Genomic DNA, 8,710 nt, shown 5'->3' with positions numbered 1-8,710 from the left:
GGGAAAGAGGACAAGCACGAGTAGCTCTGCCTTTATCCATATCAGTTTCTAATTTTTTTCTTGTTACAGCTGTCGATGAAAGTTCAGTTAACAATTAAGAAGAAAGGGAATTTTATTTGAACCCGACTGAGGGTTATAACCCGGAAGAGAGACTCTCAGAAAGCTCTGAGAAACTGCTCCGCCAGGTGCAAGTTGAAGGCACAGGCATACATGTTTTTGAGACAAAGGATCACACATCAAAATGACACAGTGATATTTTATACAAAGTTTACCAAGGACGCATCGTGCTGATAAGCAGGCATAAAGAGAGCAGGAAGTCCGTGATCCCCCACAGAGTGGGGGAAGAATGCTATCCTTTTAAGAAATTATATTGCTAATGTCAGAAGAAAGGAAGAAATGTTATCTTTAAGGTCAAGCAGACACTCCTGTCTTCGAGGAAGTTTGTTTAATATGTAATGCAAGCGCACACTACACATTAGGGAGGGAGGGAAGAGGCCCAAATGGATGCAGAGAGAGAATTTTGTGTTTAATTTTTTCCTATCCTGCCTGGAAATAAGAATTTCATTTCATCACAACAAAAATCACTACTCTTATGATCCAAACACATCGAATAAAGAAAATTAAAATTCATAATTTGTTGTTAGTTGCTAAGTCGTGTCCAACTCTTTTGCAACCACATGGACTGTAGCCCCCCAGGCTCCTCAGTCCATGGGATTTCTCAGGCAAGAATACTGGGGAGGGTTGCCATTTCCTTCTCTAGGGGATCTTCCTGACCTAGGGATCAAACTCACATCTCCTGCATTGGCAGGCAGATTCTTCACCACTGAGCCACCCAAATTCATTACAGGTTAGAATAAAGCACTCAAGTAATCACGTGAGTGGAGAAAACAGGGTAATTGAGAGTTGCATCTAAAGAAATGATTATATACACATATAATCATTATAAGTGTTACAAAGGGATGTTTAAAATATGTCATAATATAGAAGTAAAACAGTGTGTGAATGAGAGGCAGTCAAAAGAAACATCTAGGTAGTTCAAGCAGAAAAAGAATTTCAGCTATTGTATGAGCACATCTCATTGTAAGAACCCGAATCACCCGTGAAATCCTGGATATGAAAGAGTCTGGGGAAAGATAGGTATTTGATTTATAACCACTGTAGGAAGGCAGTCTGGGAGCAGCTGAAATGCATGCAGATGGAGACACTGCACAGTACTTGCCATACCCCAACTCCCTCCCATACTTACATTTCCAATTAGAAAATATTCACCTCTCAGAAAGCAAAGTGCCCACCTTGAGTGGGAGCTGAAGTGAGTGGGTCTGAGAATAAGCAAGGCAGGACACAAGAGCTGGGAGATATGAATAAAATAAATCGAGAAGAATACAGGGTATTTATGAGAGCGGTCATTACCTTGCAGTGCTGGAGTAATATCATATAGTGGCCAGGCTGATGGTGGGAGCCCTCCTCTTTAGTACCTAAGAAAGAGAAGTCCACCTGTGTATTAGGAAAACTGCAATGGAGGAGGGAGCCCTTGAGCTAAATTAAGAAACCTATTACTTCCAACCCTCCCCACTCAGATAAGATTCTCCTTTCAAAAGATAGTCCCTAACTCTGATTTTAAAATCAGAAAGAAATTTGGAAATCATATAAGCTGTATAAAGAGATTCCTTAAAAAAAAAAAAAAAAAACAGAAATGAGAAGCAGACCTTGAAAGCATTTGAAAGAGGAGTTTTAAAATCCCCAGTAAAATATCACCACAAAGCTGAGAAAAAATTATAATCTAAAATAGATTTTTAAACTAGTGAAGCAAATTAAAGGTATGAGGAGAAGTGAAAGTCGCTCAGCCATGTCCGACTCCACTACCCCATGAATTTGTAACTGAACTGAGGCTTCTCTGCCCATGGAATTCTCCAGGCAAAAATACTGGAGTAGGTAGCTATTTCCTTCTCCAGGGAATCTTCCCAACCGAGGGATTCAACCAGGGTCTTCCACACTAAAGGCAGATTCTTTACTGTCTGATCCACCAGAGAAGCCCAAAAGTATGAGGAACTATCATAAAACAGAAATATAGAAACTCAAAGAAGAGATAGCAAGGTAACAGGAAGATATGAAATAGAATCTGATGGAGAGAAGAGAAATTGAAGAAAAGGAGAAAAATATTTCATAAATAAGGACTAAGTAAAGTAAGGAAGAAAAAGGGAACCATAAGAAAAGCATATGACATAAAATAAAAATAAAGAAGTAGCTTAAAAACACAGTTTTAAATATTAAAAAGTCAATGAAGATCCATCAGACATGAAAATCAAGTCCTACCAGGAAGAAAACCAAGTCAACAAAACAGAAGAATTATTTAAAACAATAATTGAGGAAAATATTTCTGAAATAAAAGATTTGAGTCTACATATCAAAAGTTCACATTATAGTAAACATAAGATGAATGCAAGTAAATACTGTGGTCTTTCAAGATAAAAATAAAAGCCTTCAGGAGGCCAACACTCCCCCTCCAACTAAAAAAGAAACAAAACCTTAAAAAACCAGGTTGTAAGATAGCAATACTCAGTGCCAAAAATAGTGAAGCAAAACTTAAATACTCTATGGAAGAAAATATGCACTGAGGATTTTTGTACAACTAATTTGTCCTTGACCTAAATATATTTGTAAATGTGCAAGAACTCAAGAAATATTGTTTCTGACAACTTTCCTGGGGAGTTTCCAAGAGACAAGATTTATTCAATCAAAAAACATTTGCGGGAATTAGCAACATATTAACATTGAGTACTGAACATTTTTATTGTGGAATTAAGTCTGATGAAGGAGTAATAAATAGTATGTAAATGTGACCTATTGTGATAAAGTACAAATACCAAAATTTCCATCAGATAGGAGGATGAGGGATAGAGGTAGCTCAAAGAGTAAGTCCACTGACTGCTTTATATATAATAGCTTCAAGTCAAAGGATATTTAAAACACATAAGCTTCAACAAAATTAAAAACTTGTGCATCAAAGGATCCTAGCAGGATAGTGAGAAGATTCTGCTGAGAAGAAGAAACAAACCAGGTCTCTGATAAGGGCCTATGACCCAGACTATACAAAGATCTCTCACAACTCCACATTAAAAAGATGAACAGCCCAATTTAAAAATGGTCAAAGATTTTAGACATTTCTCTGAAGATACACAAGTGGCCAGTGAGCACCAGGAAAAGATGCTCAACATCACTAGTCATTGCTGCTGCTAAGTCACTTCAGTCGTATCCGACTCTTAGCGACCCCATGGACTACAGCCTTCCAGGCTCCTCGGTCCATGGGATTTTCCAGGCAAGAGTACTGGAGTGGGGTGCTATTGCCTTCTCCGTCATTAGTCATTGTGAATTGTGAAGTTGCTCAGTCGTGTCCGACTCTTTGCAACTCCACGGACTGTAGCCTGCCAGGCTCCTCCATCCATGGGATTTTCCAGGCAAGAATACTGGAGTGGGTTGCCATTTCCTTCTCCAGTCATTAGTGATTGCTGCTAAGTCACTTCAGTTGTGTCCGACTCTGTGCGACCCCATAGACGGCAGCCCACCAGGCTCCCCCATCCCTGGGATTCTCCAGGCAAGAACACTGGAGTGGGTTGCCATTTCCTTCTCCAATGCATGAAAGTGAAAAGTGAAACTGAAGTCACTCAGTCGTGTCCGACCCTCAGCCACCCCATGGACTGCAACCCACCAGGCTCCTCCATCCATGGGATTTTCCAGGCAAGTGGGGTGCCATTGCCAATGACATTAGTCATTAGGCAGATGCATATCAAAATCACAAGATACCACTTCATGCCCAATAGTGTGACTATAAGAAAAAAAAATTAATGGAAAATGACAAGCATCGGCCAGGAGGTGAAGAAATTGGAACCCTTGTACATTGCTGGGGAGAAGGTAAAATGGTGTGAACTCTGTGGAAAACAGCCTGACAGTTCCTCCGAAAGGTCAGCATAGAATTACCAGATGACTCAGCAATTCCACTCCCAGATGTATATGTAAAAGAACTGAAAACAGGAAGTTCTGGTCCATGACTGAGACACAGGAGGCTCCTCAACTCACCTCCACCCCTGGTCACACAAAGTTGACAGCTACAACACAAAGCCATTGAAGAAAATCCAGTAATGAGTTGAGCCAGTGCTACGTATTGGGCAAGCAAGAAAATACTCACATTGGAGAGGGTCTTGGCACAGCCTCAAGCCACGAAGAACAAAGAAGGTGGCTTGGACAATTACAAGGGTTCGAGACACAACCAAGAGCTTGGGAGGGTGGGACGACGAGGTTCCTCTCCTATATGTGGTCACGTGGTCAAAACTGGAAGACGTTGCTATTTTATCTAATGCCCAGCAGCCAGTACAGACTGTGGAGGAAAATGAAGTCTCCACACTGGGTCTTGCACATTTCCCCCACACCTGCAGGTAGCTCCCTACTGGGCACACCCACTTTCCCTGCAGGCTCCAACCCAGACCAGCAACCCTCAGCTCTGCTAGCCCTGCCATCTCACCTCATTATGTCCCAGGAATATCAGAACGTGTTCTGCAAGAGTTTACTGGGAGGTCCCTGCTCTTTAAGCATCTCTCCTGTTGGAGTCTGAGATTCAGCTCCACTGGCAGGCACTCCATCTGCCTGGATGACATAGTAACCTCCTTCCTGTGGTCTCTTTTGAGAAATAAATGATAAGGCAAAACACCCTGAGTCTCTGATATGTTAGAATAATTTAGTGGCATGAGCAGTGTCCTCTCAGTTCAGTTCAGTTCAGTTGCTCAGTCACGTCCGACTCTTTGCAACCCCATGGACTGCAGCATGCCAGGCCTCCCTGTCTATCACCAACTCCCGGATTTTGCCCAAACTCATGTTGATTGAGTCGGTGATACCATCCAACCATCTCATCCTCTGTCATCCCCTTCTCCTGTCCTCATTCTTTCCCAGCATCAGGCTCTTTTCAAATGAGTCAGTTCTTTGCATCAGGTGGCAAAAGTATTGGAGTTTCAGCTTCAACATCAGTCCTTCCGATGAACACTCAGGACTGATTTCCTTTAGGATGGACCGGTTGGATCTCCTTGCAGTCCAAGGGACTCTCAAGAGTCTTCTCCAACACCACAGTTCAAAAGTATCAATTCTTCAGCACTCAGCTTTCTTTACGGTCCAACTCTTACATCCATGCATGACCACTGGAAAACTAGCTTTGACTAGATGGACCTTTGTTGGAAAGTAATGTCTGCTTTTTAATATGCTCTCTAGTTTGGTCATAACTTTCCTTCCAAGGAGTAAGCGTCTTTAATTTCATGGCTGCAGTCACCACCTGCAGTGATCTTGGAGCCCCCAAAAATGAAGTCAGCCACTCTTTCCACTGTTTCCCCATCTATTTGCCATAATGGGACCGGATGCCATGATCTTCTTTTTCTGAATGTTGAGCTTTCAGCCAACTTCTTCACTCTCCTCTTTCACTTTCATCAAGGGGCTCTTTAGTTCTTGTTCACTTTCTGCCATAAGGGTGGTGTCATCTGCATATCTGAGGTTATTGATAATCTCCCGGCAATCTTGATTCCAGCTTGTACTTCGTTCAGCCCAGCGTTTCTCATGATGCACTCTGCATAGAAGTTAAATAAGCAGGGTGACCATAGACCATATACAGCCTTGACGTACTTCTTTTCCTGTTTGGAACCAGTCTGTTGTTCCATGTCCAGTTCTAACTGTTGCTTCCTGACCTGCATACAGATTTCTCAAGAGGCAGGTCAGGTGGTCTGGTATTCCCATCTTTTGAAGAATTTTCCACAGTTTATTGTGATCCACAGAGTCAAAGGCTTTGGCATAGTCAATAAAGCAGAAATAGATGTTTTTCTGGAACTCTCTTGCTTTTTCCATGATCCAGCGGATGTTGGCAATTTGATCTCTGGTTCCTCTGCCTTTTCTAAAACCAGCTTGAACTCCTGGAAGTTCACAGTTCATGTACTGCTGAAGCCTGGCTTGGAGAATTTTGAGCATTACTTTACTAGCATGTGAGATGAGTGCAATTGTGCGGTAGTTTGAGCATTCTTTGGCATTGCCTTTCTTTGGGACTGGAATGAAAACTGACCTTTTCCAGTCCTGTGGCCACTGCTGAGTTTTCCAAATTTGCTGGCATATTGAGTGCAGTACTTTCACAGCATCATCTTTCAGGATTTGAAATAGCTCAACTGGAATTCCATCACCTCCACTAGCTTTGTTCATAGTGATGCTTTCTAAGACCCACTTGACTTCACATTCCAGGATGTCTGGCTCTAGGTCAGTGATCACACCATCGTGATTATCTGGGTCATGAAGATCTTTTTTGTACAGTTCTTCTGTGTATTCTTGCCACCTCTTCTTAATATCTTCTGCTTCTATTAGGTCCATACCATTCCTGTCCTTTATCAAGCCCATCTTTGCATGAAATGTTCCCTTGGTATCTCTAATTTTCTTGAAGAGATCTCTAGTCTTTCCCATTATGTTGTTTTCCTCTGTTTCTTTGCCTTGATCGCTGAGGAAGGCTTTCTTATCTCTTCTTGCTATTCTTTGGAACTTTGCATTCAGATGCTTATATCTTTCCTTTTCTCCTTTGCTTTTCACTTCTCTTCTTTTCACAGCTATTTTCAAATAGCTCCCCAGACAGCCATTTTGCTTTTTTGCATTTCTTTTCCATGGGGATGGTCTTGATTCCTGTCTCCTGTACAATGTCATGAACCTCATTCCATAGTTCATCAGGCACTCTATCAGATGTAGGCCCTTAAATCTATTTCTCACTTCCACTGTATAATCATAAGGGATTTGATTTAGGTCATACCTGAATGGTTAGTGGTTTTCCCTACTTCCTTCAATGTAAGTCTGAATTTGGTAATAAGGAGTTCATGATCTGAGCCACAGTCAGCTCCTGGTCTTGTTTTTGTTGACTGTACAGAGCTTGTCCATCTTTGGCAGCAAAGAATATAATCAATCTGATTTTGGTGTTGACCATCTGGTGATGTCCATGTGTAGAGTCTTCTCTTGTGTTGTTGGAAGAGGGTGTTTGCTATGACCAGTGCAATTTCTTGGCAAAACTCTATTAGTCTTTGCCCTGCTTCATTCCATATTCCAAGGCCAAATTTGCCTGTTACTCCAGGTGTTTCTTGACTTCCTACTCTTGCATGCCAGTCCCCTATAATGAAAAGGACATCTTTTTTGGGTGTTAGTTCTAAAAGGTCTTATAGGTCTTCATAGAACCGTTCAACTTCAGCTTCTTCAGCGTTCAGGTTACCGGTTGGGGCATAGACTTGGACTACTGTGATATTGAATGGTTTGCCTTGGAAATGAACAGAGATCATTGTGTTGTTTTTGAGATTGCATCCAAGTACTGCATTTCGGACTCATAGGGGCTTTTGCTATGTTTGCAGATGAAGAATTTAACCTTTATTCTGATTCTCAGTATATTGTCAGGTTGTTTCCACACATTGAAACTGCAGTTTTGCCTGAAAATAAAACTACCATATTTCATTTGTTAAGTAATTTACAGCAACAAATTTGGAAAAGAAATAAAATATTTTTCATTGGACACATTTGGGCTCATTCCGGATTGCCCGGCCCTTTAAATGCCTTTAATGACTTGGCTGACTTGTTAACCAGAAATACAGTGGCTACGGTGATTGAGGAAGCCAGAGCCTTTCACTTACTTCATCATCAAAATGCTACTGCTTTAAGATATCAATTCCAAATTCCCAGAGAAACTGCTAGGGAGATTGTTCACTCTTGCTTACACTGCCCCACTGTTTATAATAGTCTACCTATGGGAGTTAACCCTCGTGGTCTCAAACCTAACATACTCTGGCAAATGGATGTAACTCATATCTCTTCATTTGGAAAACTTTCCTTTGTTCATGTAACTGTAGATACCTTTTCTCATGTCATTATTGCAACTGCTCGTACCGGAAAGGTAGTTAAAGATGTTATACAACATCTCTTTACTTGTTTTTCATATCTAGGTCTGCCAAAGGCTTTGAAAACTGATAATGCCCCTGCTTATACTTCTAAGTCTTTTCAGGAATTTTGTTTACAGTTTCAAATTAAACACAATACAGGCATCCCTTATAATCCCCAGGGACAAGCCATTGTGGAAAGAGCACATCAAACATTAAAGCTTCAAATTCAAAAATTAAAAGAAGGGGAGTTTAAGTATAGCTCTCCCCGTCAAATCTTGCAACATGCTCTTTTTGTAATAAATATTTTAAGTGCCGATTCGGCTGGAACTACTGCAATGCTTCGCCATTGGTGCCCGGAGCAATTGAATGCAAAGCCATTAGTCAAATAGAAGGACCTCCTCTCCAGACAATGGAAAGGTCCCAACCCTTTGTTAACCAGCGGTGGAGGACATGCTTGTATTTTTCCACAGGACGCAGATTCTCCAATTTAGATCCCGGACAGGCTGATCCACCATGTTGCAGTCCCCTAGACATCCGGTTCCCCCATTGCTTCGATCACAAAGGAGGAGGGGCACTCCTCTGCCCCTGCCGCCGCTGCCGCTGCACGGAACAGCCCCGCGTCTGGAGCCGCAGGCAGGACCAGCCTGGCTGCCGGAGCCCAGCGCACAGCGCTCGCAGCCAGTAGCCCCGCCAGCGTCTGTCTGTGCTTGCTTGGCCGCCACTGAGCCCGAGGCCGGTTCATCGAGGGAGCAGGGGCGGCGCCCGCCGGCAGGGGAGGCAAGATAAAC

This window comes from Bos taurus, chromosome 13 (genome assembly GCF_002263795.3).
Source record: "Bos taurus isolate L1 Dominette 01449 registration number 42190680 breed Hereford chromosome 13, ARS-UCD2.0, whole genome shotgun sequence".
Classification (NCBI taxonomy): Eukaryota; Metazoa; Chordata; class Mammalia; order Artiodactyla; family Bovidae; genus Bos; species Bos taurus.
Note: the sequence above shows the minus strand (reverse complement) of the source record.